This window comes from Pseudophryne corroboree, chromosome 6, assembly GCF_028390025.1.
Source record: "Pseudophryne corroboree isolate aPseCor3 chromosome 6, aPseCor3.hap2, whole genome shotgun sequence".
NCBI lineage: Eukaryota > Metazoa > Chordata > Amphibia > Anura > Myobatrachidae > Pseudophryne > Pseudophryne corroboree.
In genome coordinates this window covers 413,316,403-413,336,280 of record NC_086449.1, presented here as the reverse complement: position 1 = coordinate 413,336,280, position 19,878 = coordinate 413,316,403, and positions in this window count along the sequence as shown.

Genomic DNA, 19,878 nt, shown 5'->3' with positions numbered 1-19,878 from the left:
CCACCAGTTATGAACATGGGCTAAGGCCTTAGCCTTTCCCTGCCACTTCATTTCATAAATGGCGTATTGCCAATTTTACGTTTTTTATGAGATTTTTTTTTTACTATTAATTTTTGCTTCTTTTTTTTTATATGCCCTCTATGACATTGGGCATCGGCCTTCGCAGACGACATTGATGGAGTTGCATTGTCAATGTTATGCCTGGTGCCATCAGCAGCTTCAGCCCTAGTACTAGGAACTGGAAGTGGTTCCTGATCTTTCACTATTTTTTCCTCCAAGTTTTTGTTCTGCATTTCACAGGACAGTGCAGTTTATGTCACGATCCGGGTATCTGGACGCCATTTCTTACCCATCAGATGCCTCCTAAGGCTGGCTCAGCGCTCCAGGACCGGATCCCATCTGTTATCCTAATGTTCACATTCCTGCATCCTCTCCTGTCTCTCTGAGACGCTGTCACAGTAACGCCTTATTACATCTGGCATGGCGTCTCCCGCGGCCTCCGCCGCCGTCCCTGAGCTTCTGCATGCAGAGTGTCAGAGTGGCGATTACGTCAGCCGCGGCCTCCGCTGTGTCCGCGTGGTTGGATGTGCACTTGTCAGCCTGGCGTCTCCTGTCTCCAGTGGCCGGCGCCGCCATTACTGTTTTCATTACCACATGGATTACAAACCAAACTTCCCTCCAAGTGTCTGCATGGGCGCAGCCATCTTGGATTCTGTCAGCTGATCATTTCCTCCAATCTGTTGTCAGTATTGGTAATCTGCATAATTGCCTAGCCAATCCCTTCCTTGCTGCAGGTATAAATACACTGTGCCTGAGCAAGGAAGGCGTCAGTGCTTTGGTTGTCAAACCTAGTTCCTGTTTGTCTCTCTCCTGTGATTGTCTTCCAGGTTCCAGCTCCTGTCTCAAGACTTCCACCATAGAGACCCGCACCAGCATTCCACCTGCGGTGTAGCCTGACTCTCCAATCCATTGTGGATTCATCTGTTTCCAGCCTACAACATTACCTGCTTCCAGCTCAGCTTCCAGCAGAGTACAGCTTCCCTTAAAGGGCCGGTGTCCTTTCTACACTTTACCACTCTCCACCGGTATTATTATTTCTTCGCTCTCAAGTTCTACATTTCAGTTCATATTTCATCGCTCCCAAGTTCATTTATTATTTAACTGGTTCCAGCCAGTATCCACTCCGTGCTAACAACAGTCTGGTTCCAGCCAGTATCCACAGCAGCTGTTTTACCTTCAGCAACCCAGCTTTTCCTGGAACACCAGCTGGCACAATCCTGGGTTATCTCCATTGCTACAGTCGGGCCTGGTAAGGACTTTCCATCTAGAAGATCATAAGAACTATCTCACACTACCAGTGCCCTGTGGCTCCTGCCATCCTGTAGTACCCAGGAACTGTATTTATTATTTGCTGACTTTTACGTTTTCTTTTACTGCTGCTGTGTTGCGGAGTTGTCATAATAAACATCATTGACTTTTATCCAAGTTGTCGTGGTCACGCCTTCGGGCAGTTATTATTCATGTTACTTACATGTCCAGGGGTCTGATACAACCTCCCAGGTTCCAGTACATCTCAGCCCCTACAACTGAGGCTGCCTCCCGTCAGCTCAGGCCCTCAGTTGTGACAGTAAGCACTGACCTAATGAATCCAGCCGGAGACCAGGATCAAGCGGCCAGGCCGATGCAAGAACTGGCAGCCCGACTAGAACATCAGGAGGCTGCACAGGGCCACATCATCCGCTGTCTCCAGGATCTCTCTACTCGGCTGGATGGGATTCAGACAACTCTCCGTGGATCAGGCGCATCTGGTGCGTCAACCACAGTGACTCCAGCTATAACCCCACCCACCTTACCCATTTCTGCTCCACGTCTTCATCTTCCAACGCCAGCAAAATTTGACGGATCTCCAAGATTCTGCAGGGGATTTCTCAACCAGTGTGAGATTCAGTTTGAGCTACAACCTGGCAATTTTCCCAGTGACCGTACAAAAATTGCCTACATCATCTCTCTTCTCAGTGGCTCCGCCCTTGACTGGGCATCACCGTTATGGGAGAGGTCCGACACCCTGCTATCTTCTTACACTGCATTCGTGTCAACATTCAGGCGCATCTTCGACGAGCCAGGCCGGGTAACCTCAGCTTCATCCGAGATTCTCCATTTACGCCAGGGGTCACGTACTGTAGGACAATATCTGATACAGTTCCAGATCCTGGCATCCGAACTGGCATGGAACGACGAGGCCCTGTATGCTGCATTCTGGCATGGCTTATCTGAGCTTATTAAAGATGAGTTAGCTACCAGAGACTTACCTTCTAAGTTAGATGAGCTAATCTCACTCTGCACGAAAGTTGATTTACGTTTCAGAGAGAGAGCAACTGAGCGTGGAAGATCATCTGCTCCAAAATCTTCTGCTCCTCCTCCTCGTCAACTGTCACCATCTAAAGATGAGCCCATGCAAATTGGCCGTTCCCGTTTAACTCCTGCTGAGCGCCGAAGACGTCTCTCTGAGTCTCTTTGTCTTTACTGTGCAGCTCCGTCTCACACCATCAATGCCTGTCCCGAACGTCCGGGAAAACTCCAAACCCTAGCTCGCCCAGGAGAGGGCCGGCTAGGAGTAATGATCTCCTCTCCATCTCCTCATGATTGTAATCTCCCAGTCTCGCTTCAAGTTGCTCAACGTTATCGGAACGTCATTGCTCTCCTTGATTCCGGAGCAGCTGGGAACTTTATTACTGAAGCCTATGTTAAACGGTGGTCCCTACCCACCGAGAGACTTCCTTCCTCCTTTTCCTTAACTGCCGTGGATGGCAGTAAAATTTTTGATACTGTTATTGCTCTAAGGACTCTACCAGTTCGTCTGAGAGTGGGAGTTCTTCATTCCGAACTTATTTCACTTTTAGTGATTCCAAGAGCCACACATCCTGTGGTCCTGGGCCTTCCATGGCTCCGTCTTCACAATCCTACAATTGATTGGACGACTACGCAAATCCTGGCATGGGGTTCCTCCTGTGCAGAGACATGTTTGTTTAAAGTATTGCCTGTCTGTTCTTCCTCCCCCAGGTCGTCTGATGTTCCACCTCCTCCATATCAAGATTTCACGGATGTGTTCAGTAAAGCTTCTGCTGATACCCTTCCTCCTCATAGAGAATGGGACTGCCCGATTGATCTCGTTCCAGGGAAGGTTCCACCTCGAGGCCGAACTTATCCGTTGTCTCTGCCTGAGACGCATTCTATGGAGGAATACATTAAAGAGAACCTAGCAAAGGGGTTCATTCGACCTTCTTCTTCCCCAGCCGGCGCAGGCTTCTTTTTTGTAAAAAAGAAAGATGGTGGTCTGCGGCCGTGCATCGACTACAGAGGTTTGAACGACATTACCATCAAGAACCGTTATCCTTTACCCCTGATTACTGAGCTCTTTGACAGAGTTAGCGGAGCTACCATCTTTACAAAGCTGGACTTGCGAGGTGCATACAATCTCATCCGGATCCGTGAGGGTGACGAGTGGAAGACCGCCTTTAACACCCGTGACGGACATTATGAGTACCTCATCATGCCCTTCGGATTGAGCAATGCTCCAGCTGTCTTCCAGCATTTTGTCAATGAGATTTTCAGAGACATTTTATACCGTCATGTCGTGGTCTATCTAGACGATATCCTCATTTTTGCCAACGATTTAGAGGAACATCGTTTTTGGGTTAAAGAGGTTCTGTCCCGTCTCCGTGTCAATCATCTCTATTGCAAATTAGAAAAATGCGTCTTTGAAGTCAAGTCCATTCCGTTTCTAGGGTACATTGTGTCCGGTTCCGGACTAGAGATGGATCCTGAGAAACTACAAGCAATTCAGAATTGGCCGGTACCCTTAACCCTCAAAGGGGTCCAGAGGTTCTTAGGGTTCGCCAATTATTACCGAAAGTTTATACGAGACTTTTCCACCATTGTGGCGCCTATTACTGCTTTCACCAAGAAGGGTGCTAACCAGTCCAAGTGGTCTGAAGAAGCCATGCAAGCTTTTCATCTTTTAAAACAGAGGTTCATCTCTGCGCCTGTCCTGAAACAGCCTGACATCGACTCTCCTTTCATCCTAGAGGTGGATGCCTCCTCCGTTGGAGTAGGAGCGGTGTTATCTCAGAGGGCTAAAGATGGCCATTTACACCCTTGCAGTTTCTTCTCCCGGAAGTTCTCCCCAGCTGAGCGCAACTATGCCATTGGCGACCAGGAGTTGCTAGCCATCAAGCTCGCTCTAGAAGAGTGGAGGTATCTGTTGGAGGGAGCTTCTCATTCAATCACCATACTTACAGACCACAAGAACCTTTTATACCTGAAGGGCGCACAATGTCTCAACCCTCGTCAGGCCAGATGGGCACTTTTCTTTTCCAGGTTCGACTTTAAACTCCAGTTCTGTCCGGGCTCTCAGAATCGCAAGGCCGATGCCCTTTCCCGCTCATGGGAGCAAGAAAATGAGTCAGAGTCTTCAGACAAGCATCCTATTATAAATCCGTTGGCATTCTCCACGGTAGGGATGGACTCTACGCCCCCATCAGGGAAAAGTTTTGTGAAGCCGATACTAAGGAAGAAGCTCATGCATTGGGCCCATGCTTCCCGTTTTGCCGGACATACAGGTATCCAAAAAACCCTGGAGTTTATCTCTAGGTCCTATTGGTGGCCAACTCTGAAAAAGGACGTCTTGGAGTTTATTGCATCTTGCCCAAAGTGTGCCCAACATAAAGTATCCCGCCAGTCGCCTGCGGGGCAACTGGTTCCACTATCCGTTCCCCGTCGACCATGGACCCACTTGTCGATGGATTTCATTACAGACTTACCCATGTGCAACAAGTTCAATACCATCTGGGTGGTAGTTGACCGGTTCACCAAGATGGCACACTTCATTCCTCTCACCGGTCTTCCGTCAGCTTCCAAGTTGGCTCAAGTATTCATACAAGAGATCTTCCGACTCCACGGTCTTCCTGAAGAAATTATCTCAGATCGAGGAGTTCAATTCACAGCCAAATTCTGGCGAAGTTTATGTCAAGTCCTCCAAGACAAGCTAAAGTTTTCCACGGCTTACCATCCTCAGACCAATGGTCAAACCGAGAGGGTGAATCAGGACTTGGAGGCCTTCCTCCGCATCTATGTGTCCTCCTCTCAAGATGACTGGGTTCAATTACTTCCCTGGGCCGAGTTCTGTCATAACAACCAGTATCATTCTTCATCTGCTTCAACACCATTCTTCACTAACTTTGGATTCCACCCTAAAGTTCCTGAGTTCCAACCGCTTCCAGCAACTTCTGTTCCCGCAGTGGATATCACCTTGCATCAGTTTGCCAATATCTGGAAGAGCGTACGATCAGCTCTGCTCAAGGCATCGTTCAGGTACAAGAAGTTTGCGGATAAGAAGCGTCGAGCAGTTCCTGCTCTCAAGGTGGGTGATCGGGTATGGTTATCCACGAAGAATTTGAGGTTAAGAGTTCCCAGTATGAAGTTTGCACCTCGCTATATCGGTCCTTTCAAGATTGAACAAGTCATCAATCCTGTTGCTTACAGACTCCAGTTGCCTCCCTTCTTAAAAATACCCAGGACATTCCATGTTTCCCTGTTGAAACCGCTGATCTTGAATCGGTTTCATTCCTCACTTCCTCCAACTCCGAAAGTCCAAACTCAACGAGGCGTTGAGTATGAAGTGGCCAAGATCCTGGACTCACGTCACCGTTACGGTCAACTACAATATCTTATTGACTGGAATGGTTATGGTCCTGAGGAACGTTCATGGACCAATGCTTCTGATGTCCATGCTCCTGCCTTGGTCCGGAGATTCCATTCCAAGTTTCCTCAAAAGCCAAAGAAGTGTCCTGGGGCCACTCCTAAAGGGGGGGGTGCTGTCACGATCCGGGTATCTGGACGCCATTTCTTACCCATCAGATGCCTCCTAAGGCTGGCTCAGCGCTCCAGGACCGGATCCCATCTGTTATCCTAATGTTCACATTCCTGCATCCTCTCCTGTCTCTCTGAGACGCTGTCACAGTAACGCCTTATTACATCTGGCATGGCGTCTCCCGCGGCCTCCGCCGCCGTCCCTGAGCTTCTGCATGCAGAGTGTCAGAGTGGCGATTACGTCAGCCGCGGCCTCCGCTGTGTCCGCGTGGTTGGATGTGCACTTGTCAGCCTGGCGTCTCCTGTCTCCAGTGGCCGGCGCCGCCATTACTGTTTTCATTACCACATGGATTACAAACCAAACTTCCCTCCAAGTGTCTGCATGGGCGCAGCCATCTTGGATTCTGTCAGCTGATCATTTCCTCCAATCTGTTGTCAGTATTGTTAATCTGCATAATTGCCTAGCCAATCCCTTCCTTGCTGCAGGTATAAATACACTGTGCCTGAGCAAGGAAGGCGTCAGTGCTTTGGTTGTCAAACCTAGTTCCTGTTTGTCTCTCTCCTGTGATTGTCTTCCAGGTTCCAGCTCCTGTCTCAAGACTTCCACCATAGAGACCCGCACCAGCATTCCACCTGCGGTGTAGCCTGACTCTCCAATCCATTGTGGATTCATCTGTTTCCAGCTACAACATTACCTGCTTCCAGCTCAGCTTCCAGCAGAGTACAGCTTCCCTTAAAGGGCCGGTGTCCTTTCTACACTTTACCACTCTCCACCGGTATTATTATTTCTCCGCTCTCAAGTTCTACATTTCAGTTCATATTTCATCGCTCCCAAGTTCATTTATTATTTAACTGGTTCCAGCCAGTATCCACTCCGTGCTAACAACAGTCTGGTTCCAGCCAGTATCCACAGCAGCTGTTTTACCTTCAGCAACCCAGGTTTTCCTGGAACACCAGCTGGCACAATCCTGGGTTATCTCCATTGCTACAGTCGGGCCTGGTAAGGACTTTCCATCTAGAAGATCATAAGAACTATCTCACACTACCAGTGCCCTGTGGCTCCTGCCATCCTGTAGTACCCAGGAACTGTATTTATTATTTGCTGACTTTTACGTTTTCTTTTACTGCTGCTGTGTTGCGGAGTTGTCATAATAAACATCATTGACTTTTATCCAAGTTGTCATGGTCACGCCTTCGGGCAGTTATTATTCATGTTACTTACATGTCCAGGGGTCTGATACAACCTCCCAGGTTCCGGTACATCTCAGCCCCTACAACTGAGGCTGCCTCCCGTCAGCTCAGGCCCTCAGTTGTGACAGTTTATTAATACAGCACACAGAACAGTGCTCTTTTATTTTTACAGCAAACATAACAGTGCCCCTTTATATTTACAGCATCCCTGTATTTTTACAGCATACAGGACAGGCCCAGTGTTCCTTTATTTTTAAAACACCCCTGTATTTTTACAGCCTACAGGACAGGAACACAGCACCCCTGTATTTTCACAGCACCCTTGTTTTTTTACAGCATAGAGGACAGGGCCAGTGTTGCTTTATTTTTACAACACTCCTGTATTTTTACAGCATACAGGACAGGGCCAGTGTTTCTTTATTTTTTTTCAACACCCCTGTATTTTTACCGCATACAGGACAGGGACACAACACCCCTGTATTTTCACAGTACCCCTGTTTTTTTTACAGCATAAAGGACAGGGCCAGTGTTCCTTTTTTTACAACAACCCTGAATTTTTACAGCATATAGGACAGGGCCAGTGTTCTTTTTTTACAAAACCCCTGTATTTTTACAGCATATAGTACAGGACCAGTGTTCCTTTATTTTTAAAAACACCCCAGTATTTTTACAGCATACAGGACAGGACCAGTGTTCCTTTATTTTTACAACACCCTTGTATTTTTACAGAATGCAAGACAGGGACACAGCACACCTGTATTTTCACAGCAACCCTTTATTTTTACAACACCCCTGTATTTTTACAGCATATAGGACAGGGCCAGTGTTCCTTTTTTTACAACACCCCTGTATTTTTACAGCATACAGGACAGGGCCAGTGGTCCTTTATTTTTACAACATCCTTGTATTTTTACAGAATGCAAGACAGGGACACAGCACACCTGTATTTTCTAGAGATGAGCGCCGGAAATTTTTCGGGTTTTGTGTTTTGGTTTTGGGTTCGGTTCCGCGGCCGTGTTTTGGGTTCGACCGCGTTTTGGCAAAACCTCACCGAATTTTTTTTGTCGGATTCGGGTGTGTTTTGGATTCGGGTGTTTTTTTCAAAAAACCCTAAAAAACAGCTTAAATCATAGAATTTGGGGGTAATTTTGATCCCAAAGTATTATTAACCTCAAAAAACATAATTTACACTCATTTTCAGCCTATTCTGAACACATCACACCTCACAATATTATTTTTAGTCCTAAAATTTGCACCGAGGTCGCTGTGTGAGTAAGATAAGCGACCCTAGTGGCCGACACAAACACCGGGCCCATCTAGGAGTGGCACTGCAGTGTCACGCAGGATGGCCCTTCCAAAAAACCCTCCCCAAACAGCACATGACGCAAAGAAAAAAAGAGGCGCAATGAGGTAGCTGACTGTGTGAGTAAGATTAGCGACCCTAGTGGCCGACACAAACACCGGGCACATCTAGGAGTGGCACTGCAGTGTCACGCAGGATGTCCCTTCCAAAAAACCCTCCCCAAACAGCACATGACGCAAAGAAAAAAAGAGGCGCAATGAGGTAGCTGACTGTGTGAGTAAGATTAGCGACCCTAGTGGCCGACACAAACACCGGGCCCATCTAGGAGTGGCACTGCAGTGTCACGCAGGATGTCCCTTCCAAAAAAACCTCCCCAATCAGCACATGATGCAAAGAAAAAGAAAAGAAAAAAGAGGTGCAAGATGGAATTATCCTTGGGCCCTCCCACCCACCCTTATGTTGTATAAACAAAACAGGACATGCACACTTTAACCAACCCATCATTTCAGTGACAGGGTCTGCCACACGACTGTGACTGATATGACGGGTTGGTTTGGACCCCCCCCAAAAAAGAAGCAATTAATCTCTCCTTGCACAAACTGGCTCTACAGAGGCAAGATGTCCACCTCATCTTCACCCTCCGATATATCACCGTGTACATCCCCCTCCTCACAGATTATCAATTCGTCCCCACTGGAATCCACCATCTCAGCTCCCTGTGTACTTTGTGGAGGCAATTGCTGCTGGTCAATGTCTCCGCGGAGGAATTGATTATAATTCATTTTAATGAACATCATCTTCTCCACATTTTCTGGATGTAACCTCGTACGCCGATTGCTGACAAGGTGAGCGGCGGCACTAAACACTCTTTCGGAGTACACACTTGTGGGAGGGCAACTTAGGTAGAATAAAGCCAGTTTGTGCAAGGGCCTCCAAATTGCCTCTTTTTCCTGCCAGTATAAGTACGGACTGTGTGACGTGCCTACTTGGATGCGGTCACTCATATAATCCTCCACCATTCTATCAATGTTGAGAGAATCATATGCAGTGACAGTAGACGACATGTCCGTAATCGTTGTCAGGTCCTTCAGTCCGGACCAGATGTCAGCATCAGCAGTCGCTCCAGACTGCCCTGCATCACCGCCAGCGGGTGGGCTCGGAATTCTGAGCCTTTTCCTCGCACCCCCAGTTGCGGGAGAATGTGAAGGAGGAGATGTTGACAGGTCGCGTTCCGCTTGACTTGACAATTTTGTCACCAGCAGGTCTTTCAACCCCAGCAGACCTGTGTCTGCCGGAAAGAGAGATCCAAGGTAGGCTTTAAATCTAGGATCGAGCACGGTGGCCAAAATGTAGTGCTCTGATTTCAACAGATTGACCACCCGTGAATCCTTGTTAAGCGAATTAAGGGCTGCATCCACAAGTCCCACATGCCTAGCGGAATCGCTCCGTGTTAGCTCCTTCTTCAATGCCTCCAGCTTCTTCTGCAAAAGCCTGATGAGGGGAATGACCTGACTCAGGCTGGCAGTGTCTGAACTGACTTCACGTGTGGCAAGTTCAAAGGGCATCAGAACCTTGCACAACGTTGAAATCATTCTCCACTGCACTTGAGACAGGTGCATTCCATCTCCTATATCGTGCTCAATTGTATAGGCTTGAATGGCCTTTTGCTGCTCCTCCAACCTCTGAAGCATATAGAGGGTTGAATTCCACCTCGTTACCACTTCTTGCTTCAGATGATGGCAGGGCAGGTTCAGTAGTTTTTGGTGGTGCTCCAGTCTTCTGTACGTGGTGCCTGTACGCCGAAAGTGTCCCGCAATTTTTCTGGCCACCGACAGCATCTCTTGCACGCCCCTGTCGTTTTTTAAAAAATTCTGCACCACCAAATTCAAGGTATGTGCAAAACATGGGACGTGCTGGAATTTGCCCATATTTAATGCACACACAATATTGCTGGCGTTGTCCGATGCCACAAATCCACAGGAGAGTCCAATTGGGGTAAGCCATTCCGCGATGATCTTCCTCAGTTGCCGTAAGAGGTTTTCAGCTGTGTGCGTATTCTGGAAAGCGGTGATACAAAGCGTAGCCTGCCTAGGAAAGAGTTGGCGTTTGCGAGATGCTGCTACTGGTGCCGCCGCTGCTGTTCTTGCGGCGGGAGTCCATACATCTACCCAGTGGGCTGTCACAGTCATATAGTCCTGACCCTGCCCTGCTCCACTTGTCCACATGTCCGTGGTTAAGTGGACATTGGGTACAACTGCATTTTTTAGGACACTGGTGAGTCTTTTTCTGACGTCCGTGTACATTCTCGGTATCGCCTGCCTAGAGAAGTGGAACCTAGATGGTATTTGGTAACGGGGGCACACTGCCTCAATAAATTGTCTAGTTCCCTGTGAACTAACGGCGGATACCGGACGCACGTCTAACACCAACATAGTTGTCAAGGACTCAGTTATCCGCTTTGCAGTAGGATGACTGCTGTGATATTTCATCTTCCTCGCAAAGGACTGTTGAACAGTCAATTGCTTACTGGAAGTAGTACAAGTGGGCTTACGACTTCCCCTCTGGGATGACCATCAACTCCCAGCGGCAACAACAGCAGCGCCAGCAGCAGTAGGCGTTACACGCAAGGATGCATCGGAGGAATCCCAGGCAGGAAAGGACTCGTCAGACTTGCCAGTGACATGGCCTGCAGGACTATTGGCATTCCTGGGGAAGGAGGAAATTGACACTGAGGGAGTTGGTGGGGTGGTTTGCGTGAGCTTGGTCACAAGAGGAAGGGATTTACTGGTCAGTGGACTGCTTCCGCTGTCACCCAAAGTTTTTGAACTTGTCACTGACTTATTATGAATGCGCTGCAGGTGACGTATAAGGGAGGATGTTCCGAGGTGGTTAACGTCCTTACCCCTACTTATTACAGCTTGACAAAGGGAACACACGGCTTGACACCTGTTGTCCGCATTTCTGGTGAAATACCTCCACACCGAAGAGCTGATTTTTTTGGTATTTTCACCTGGCATGTCAACGGCCATATTCCTCCCACGGACAACAGGTGTCTCCCCGGGTGCCTGACTTAAACAAACCACCTCACCATCAGAATCCTCCTGGTCAATTTCCTCCCCAGCGCCAGCAACACCCATATCCTCCTCATCCTGGTGTACTTCAACACTGACATCTTCAATCTGACTATCAGGAACTGGACTGCGGGTGCTCCTTCCAGCACTTGCAGGGGGCATGCAAATAGTGGAAGGCGCATGCTCTTCACGTCCAGTGTTGGGAAGGTCAGGCATCGCAAACGACACAATTGGACTCTCCTTGTGGATTTGGGATTTCAAAGAACGCACAGTTCTTTGCGGTGCTTTTGCCAGCTTGAGTCTTTTCAGTTTTCTAGCGAGAGGCTGAGTGCTTCCATCCTCATGTGAAGCTGAACCACTAGCCATGAACATAGGCCAGGGCCTCAGCCGTTCCTTGCCACTCCGTGTGGTAAATGGCATATTGGCAAGTTTACGCTTCTCCTCCGACAATTTTATTTTAGGTTTTGGAGTCCTTTTTTTTCTGATATTTGGTGTTTTGGATTTGACATGCTCTGTACTATGACATTGGGCATCGGCCTTGGCAGACGACGTTGCTGGCATTTCATCGTCTCGGCCATGACTAGTGGCAGCAGCTTCAGCACGAGGTGGAAGTGGATCTTGATCTTTCCCTAATTTTGGAACCTCAACTTTTTTGTTCTCCATATTTTATAGGCAGAACTAAAAGGCACCTCAGGTAAACAATGGAGATGGATGGATTGGATACTAGTATACAATTATGGACGGACTGCCACGGTTAGGTGGTATAAAAAAACCACGGTTAGGTGGTATATATTATAATAATAATACAATTATGGATGGACGGACTGCCTGCCGACTGCCGACACAGAGGTAGCCACAGCCGTGAACTACCGCACTGTACACTGGTTGATAAAGAGATAGTAGTATACTCGTAACAACTAGTAAGACACTATGACGACGGTATAAAGAATGGAAAAAAAACCACGGTTAGGTGGTATATATTATAATAATAATACAATTATGGATGGACGGACTGCCTGCCGACTGCCGACACAGAGGTAGCCACAGCCGTGAACTACCGCACTGTACACTGGTTGATAAAGAGATAGTAGTATACTCGTAACAACTAGTATGACACTATGACGACGGTATAAAGAATGAAAAAAAAACCACGGTTAGGTGGTATATATTATAATAATAATACAATTATGGATGGACGGACTGCCTGCCGACTGCCGACACAGAGGTAGCCACAGCCGTGAACTACCGCACTGTACACTGGTTGATAAAGAGATAGTAGTATACTCGTAACAATTAGGATGACACTATGACGGTATAAAGAATGAAAAAAAAACCACGGTTAGGTGGTAGGTATATAATAATAAATAATACAATTCTGGTCGGACGGACTGCCTGCCGTGTGCCGACACAGAGGTAGCCACAGCCGTGAACTACCGCACTGTACACTGGTTGATAAAGAGATAGTAGTATACTCGTAACAATTAGGATGACACTATGACGGTATAAAGAATGAAAAAAAAAACCACGGTTAGGTGGTAGGTATATAATAATAAATAATACAATTCTGGTCGGACAGACTGCCTGCCGTGTGCCGACACAGAGGTAGCCACAGCCGTGAACTACCGCACTGTACACTGGTTGATAAAGAGATAGTAGTATACTCGTAACAATTAGGATGACACTATGACGGTATAAAGAATGAAAAAAAAAACCACGGTTAGGTGGTAGGTATATAATAATAAATAATACAATTCTGGTCGGACGGACTGCCTGCCGTGTGCCGACACAGAGGTAGCCACAGCCGTGAACTACCGCACTGTACACTGGTTGATAAAGAGATAGTAGTATACTCGTAACAATTAGGATGACACTATGACGGTATAAAGAATGAAAAAAAAACCACGGTTAGGTGGTAGGTATATAATAATAAATAATACAATTCTGGTCGGACGGACTGCCTGCCGTGTGCCGACACAGAGGTAGCCACAGCCGTGAACTACCGCACTGTACACTGGTTGATAAAGAGATAGTAGTATACTCGTAACAATTAGGATGACACTATGACGGTATAAAGAATGAAAAAAAAAACCACGGTTAGGTGGTAGGTATATAATAATAAATAATACAATTCTGGTCGGACGGACTGCCTGCCGTGTGCCGACACAGAGGTAGCCACAGCCGTGAACTACCGCACTGTACACTGGTTGATAAAGAGATAGTAGTATACTCGTAACAATTAGGATGACACTATGACGGTATAAAGAATGAAAAAAAAACCACGGTTAGGTGGTAGGTATATAATAATAAATAATACAATTCTGGTCGGACGGACTGCCTGCCGTGTGCCGACACAGAGGTAGCCACAGCCGTGAACTACCGCACTGTACACTGGTTGATAAAGAGATAGTAGTATACTCGTAACAATTAGGATGACACTATGACGGTATAAAGAATGAAAAAAAAACCACGGTTAGGTGGTAGGTATATAATAATAAATAATACAATTCTGGTCGGACGGACTGCCTGCCGTGTGCCGACACAGAGGTAGCCACAGCCGTGAACTACCGCACTGTACACTGGTTGATAAAGAGATAGTAGTATACTCGTAACAATTAGGATGACACTATGACGGTATAAAGAATGAAAAAAAAAACCACGGTTAGGTGGTAGGTATATAATAATAAATAATACAATTCTGGTCGGACGGACTGCCTGCCGTGTGCCGACACAGAGGTAGCCACAGCCGTGAACTACCGCACTGTACACTGGTTGATAAAGAGATAGTAGTATACTCGTAACAATTAGGATGACACTATGACGGTATAAAGAATGAAAAAAAAAACCACGGTTAGGTGGTAGGTATATAATAATAAATAATACAATTCTGGTCGGACGGACTGCCTGCCGTGTGCCGACACAGAGGTAGCCACAGCCGTGAACTACCGCACTGTACACTGGTTGATAAAGAGATAGTAGTATACTCGTAACAATTAGGATGACACTATGACGGTATAAAGAATGAAAAAAAAACCACGGTTAGGTGGTAGGTATATAATAATAAATAATACAATTCTGGTCGGACGGACTGCCTGCCGTGTGCCGACACAGAGGTAGCCACAGCCGTGAACTACCGCACTGTACTGTGTCTGCTGCTAATATAGACTGGTTGATATTTAAAGAGATATTAGTAGTATACAACAATACTATACTGGTGGTCAGGCACTGGTCACCACTCCTGCAGCAAAAGTGTGCACTGTTAATTAATATAATTGTACTCCTGGCTCCTGCTAACAACCTGCAGTGCTCCCCAGTCTCCCCCACAATTAATTATAAGCTTTTAATTTATACATTGATGACTGTGCAGCACACTGGGCTGAGCTGAGTGCACACAGACTGAGTCACACTGTGTGACTGACTGTGCTGTGTATCGTTTTTTTTTTCAGGCAGAGAACGGATATAGCAGAGAGAAGTGAACGGATATATTATATTAAATAAAAGTTAACTAGCAACTGCACTGGTCACTGACTGTGGTAAACTAACTCTGTCTGCGACTCTGCACAATCTCTCTCTCTCTATCTAATCTATCTCTATTCTAATGGAGAGGACGCCAGACACGTCCTCTCCCTATCAATCTCAATGCACGAGTGAAAATGGCGGCGACGCGCGGCTCCTTATATAGAATCCGAGTCTCGCGATAGAATCCGAGCCTCGCGAGAATCCGACAGCGTCATGATGACGTTCGGGCGCGCTCGGGTTAACCGAGCAAGGCGGGAAGATCCGAGTCGCTCGGACCCGTGAAAAAAAACATGAAGTTCGGGCGGGTTCGGATTCCGAGGAACCGAACCCGCTCATCTCTAGTATTTTCCCAGCACCCCTTAATTTTTACAACACACCTGTATTTTTACAGCATACAGGACAGGGCCAGTGTCCATTTATTTTTACAACACCCCTGTATTTTTCCAACACAGAGAATAGTGCCCCTGTATAACACAGGACTGCAGCACCCCTGTACAGCACCCCAAACAGCACAGGACACCCCAGAACAGCAACCCTGTACAGCACAGGACAGCAGCACCCCTAGCAGTACAGTACACTAGCACAGGACCCCACCCCAGAACAGCACAGGACAGCAGCACCCCTAGTAGCACAGTATACCAGCACAGTACACCACCCCAGAACAGCACAGGACAGCAGCACCCCTAACAGCACAGGACATAGCACAGGACACACCACAGAAGAGCACAGGACAGCAGCACCCCTGCACGCCACCACCCACAGACAGAGGTATGTCTCTCTCACTCTCCAAGTCCGGAGTGAAAATGTCTGCGACATGCAGCTCCTTATAAAGAATCCAAAACCCGTGAGAATCCGACAGCGGGATGTTGACATTTTGCCTCATTCTGGGATTCAAGTCTGGTGGGAAGTCCCTAGCTGGGCTCGGTTCCCGGCTCGAATCATGAAGTTTGTGGGGGGTCGGATCTCTGAGATCCGAACCTGCTCATCTCTATTTACTGTATCATTGTATAGGTAGCTTTCACTACAGTGTCCTATTACTATAAAATGTGTGGTGCAGACCTTGCTGTTACTTTAATACAGTTGATGCAGACACCACTGTTACTGTAATACAGTGGGTGCAGACCCCAATGTTGCTTTAATACAGGTGGTGCAGACCCCGCTGTTGCTGTTATATGGGTGGTACAGACATAGCTGTTGCTATATACAGGAGGCACAGTATAAGTCCCTGCCTATTTTGTTTTTGCTCGGCCTCATAATTTCTTATGGTAGCCCTGACTACATACTTTTAAATTAAACCCCATTACAGTAATAATAAATACATATTTTAATACAGTCTCATCCAACTTCTCATACTAGATGGTAGAAAATTCTATAGATTGACACTATATGATTTAGTCACGTGCCCTTTAAGGAATAAAGTGATCAAAATCCATGCTACCGACTGAACTGTACTTCACATAGCTTGAACACAAATCATGGTAATCTTTTTAACATTAGTTTTATACATGTCTCTATTGTTCTTTCTTTTCTATTATAGCTTCCAAATTTCCTTTCAAGTGTTTATAATTTATTTTTGATTAAGCCTATTACAAATAAAGTGAAGCAGCTGGAACCCATTTATATAAAAGGATGATTTAAATGAAATGTTCTTAATATACACATAACTATTTGTCATAGAGCACTGTGGTCATCCAAACTATAACCATACTAATAAAAATCAGAAGAATAAACACTATAGAGTAAGAGAACAGGTTATAACTCAAACATTAATGAAAACTTTCAAACATTTATTAGTTATCTTAAATTATATTTCCTTTTGACAATAAAATTAAACAAATTGCAAGGATAAAAGATGAAAGGTTTTTTTTTCATTTCCAATAAATATCTTCTTGAAAGTGCACATCAAATGTGTTTTCTATGGTTGCTGAAAGATTATGTAGACACAGTGCCTAATTTAATCATCCAATAGTCTGTTTTCTACATATACATTTTTTTCTATAATTTTATTTAACATAAATAGATGTATATTCTGTCACTTAATCATTCAACTTTATTATCCTTTCTCTAAAAACTATCACATAACACATCTTACTATACACTTGGGGGTTAATTCAGAGTTGATTGCAGCATCAAATTTGTTAGCAGTTGGGCAAAACTATGTGCACTGCAGGTGTGGCAGATATAACCTTTGCAGAGACAGTTAGATTTGGGTGGGTTATTTTGTTTCTGTGCAGGGTAAATACTGGCTGCTTTATTTTTACACTGCAATTTAGATTTCAGTTTGAACACACCCCACCCAAATCTAACTCTCTCTGCACATGTTATATCAGCCCCCAATGCAGTGCACATGGGGGGTAATTCTGAGTTGATCGCAGCAGCAAGTTTGTTAGCAATTGGGCAAAACCATGGGGGTAATTCCAAGTTGATCGCAGCAGGAAATTTTTTAGCAGTTGGACAAAACCACGTGCACTGCAGGGGGTGCAGATATAACATTTGCAGAGAGAGTTAGATTTGGGTGGGTTATTCTGTTTCTGTGCAGGGTAAATACTGGCTGCTTTATTTTTACACTGCAGTTTAGATTGCAGATTGAATTCACCACACCCAAATCTATCTCTCTCTGCACATGTTATATCTGCCTCCCCTGCAGTGCACATGGTTTTGCCCAACTGCTAAAAAATTTCCTGCTGCGATCAACTTGGAATTACCCCCCATGTACACTGCAGGGGGGGGGGGGCAGATATAACATTTGCAGAGAGAGTTAGACTTGGGTGGGTTATTTTGTTTATGTGCAGGGTAAATACGGCCTGCTTTATTTTTACACTGCAATTTAGATTTCAGTTTGAATACACCCCACCCAAATCTAACTCTCTTTGTACATGTTATATATGCCCCTCCTGCAGTGCACATGGGCCCTCATTCCAAGTTGTTCGCTCGCTAGCTGCTTTTAGCAGCATTGCACACGCTAGGCCGCCGCCCTCTGGGAGTGTATCTTATCTTAGCAGAATAGCAAACGAAAGATTAGCAGAACTGCTAATAAATAATTCTTTGCAGTTTCTGAGTAGCTCTAGACCTATTTACAGATTGCGATCAGCTCAGTCCGTTTAGTTCCTGGTTTGACGTCACAAACATGCCCTGCGTCCGGCCAGCCACTCCCCCGTTTCTCCCGCCACTCCTGCGTTTTCTGCTGGCAAGCCTGCGTTTTTAGCACACACCCTGAAAACGCTCAGTTACCACCCAGAAACGCCCCTTTCCTGTCAATCATTCACCGATCAGCAGTGCGACTGAAAAGCTCCGTAGAATCCACAGCAAATCTACTAAGTTTTTAGTTAAATAACTAAGCGCATGCGCCCTGCGTGCCTTGCGCATGCGCATTTTGCAACAAATCACAGCATAGCGAAAATCGTCAACGAACGAACAATTCGGAATGACCCCCATGGTTTTGCCCAAATGCTAACAAATTTGCTGCTGCAATCAACTCTGAATTAGGCCCTTGAACCACTACAAAGAACAAAAAAAACAGTGGTACTGTAACATAAATACTATATACTGTATGAGTCAAATAAACAACAAATACTGGATATACAACTGGATGTGTAGAAGGACAATAAATGAAAAAAAGTACAATTTGAAAGAAAAACAAATAAGATGTGTAACACTAAACTTTATCTACAAAGAGTCCATTACTTACATGTACAAAGTTATGTATTTGAATTGTTACATAACAAACATTTTTTGAGTTGGATGATTTTCTTTTATCTCAGGATATGGTACCATTAAATGTGAAATTTGGCCTCATGCAGATCCACGGACTATACCCCCAGGCCTGACTCTGCTGCTGCTGGCAGTGTCCATGGTAAGTGGTGGGGGCCTGGTCCTTGGAGGGTGTTGTTATGGTGGTGGGGTTTCTGGCTGCACTTTCTCCTGCCTCTCTGTCCCTACCCCCTGGTGCCTCTGTCCCTACCCCCTGGTGCCTTTGTTCCTACCTCCTGGTGCCTCTGTCCCTACCCCCTGGTGCCTCTGTCCCTACCCCCTGCTGCCTCCGTCCCTACCCTCTTGGTGCCTCCATCCCTACCCCCTGGTGCCTCTGTCCCTACTCCTTGCTACCTCTGTCCCTACCCCCTGGTGCCTCTCTCTGTCCATACCCCTGGTGCTTCTCTCTGTACCTGTTCCCTGGTGCCTATGTCCCTACCCCCTGGTGCCTCTGTCCCTACTCCTTGCTACTTCTGTCCCTACCCCCTGGTGCCTCTCTCTGTCCCTATTCCCTGGTGCCTCTCTCTGTCCCTGCTACCTCTGTCCCTATTCCCCGGTGCCTCTCTCTGTCCCTACTCCCTGCTACCTCTGTCGCTACTCCCTAGTACCATATAAAATGTGTATAACATGCTCTACCTGGCGCAATGTGTATAGAACACTAACTGGAGCAATGTGTGTAATGTGCTCTACCTGGTGCAATGTGTGTAACGTGATCTACCTGGTGCAGTGTGTATAACGTGTTCTACCTGGCGCAATCTATATAACGTGTTCTACCTGGTGCAATCTATATAACGTGTTCTACCTGGCGCAATCTGTATAACGTGTTCTACCTGGCACAATCTGTATAACGTGTTCTACCTGGCGTAATCTGTATAATGTGCTCTACCTGGCGCAGTGTGTGTAACGTGCTCTACCTGGTGGAGTGTGTATAACGTGTTCTACCTGGCTCTGTCTGTATAACGTGTTCTACCTGGCGCAATCTGTATAGTGTGCTCTACCTGGTGCAGTGTGTATAACAAGTTGTAACTGGCGCAATCTGTATAACGTGTTCTACCTGGCGCAATGTGTATATCATGCTCTACCTGGTGCAGTGTGTATAACGTGCTCTACCTGGTGCAGTGTGTATAACGTGCTCTACCTGGTGCAGTCTGTATAACGTGCTCTACCTGGCGCAATGTG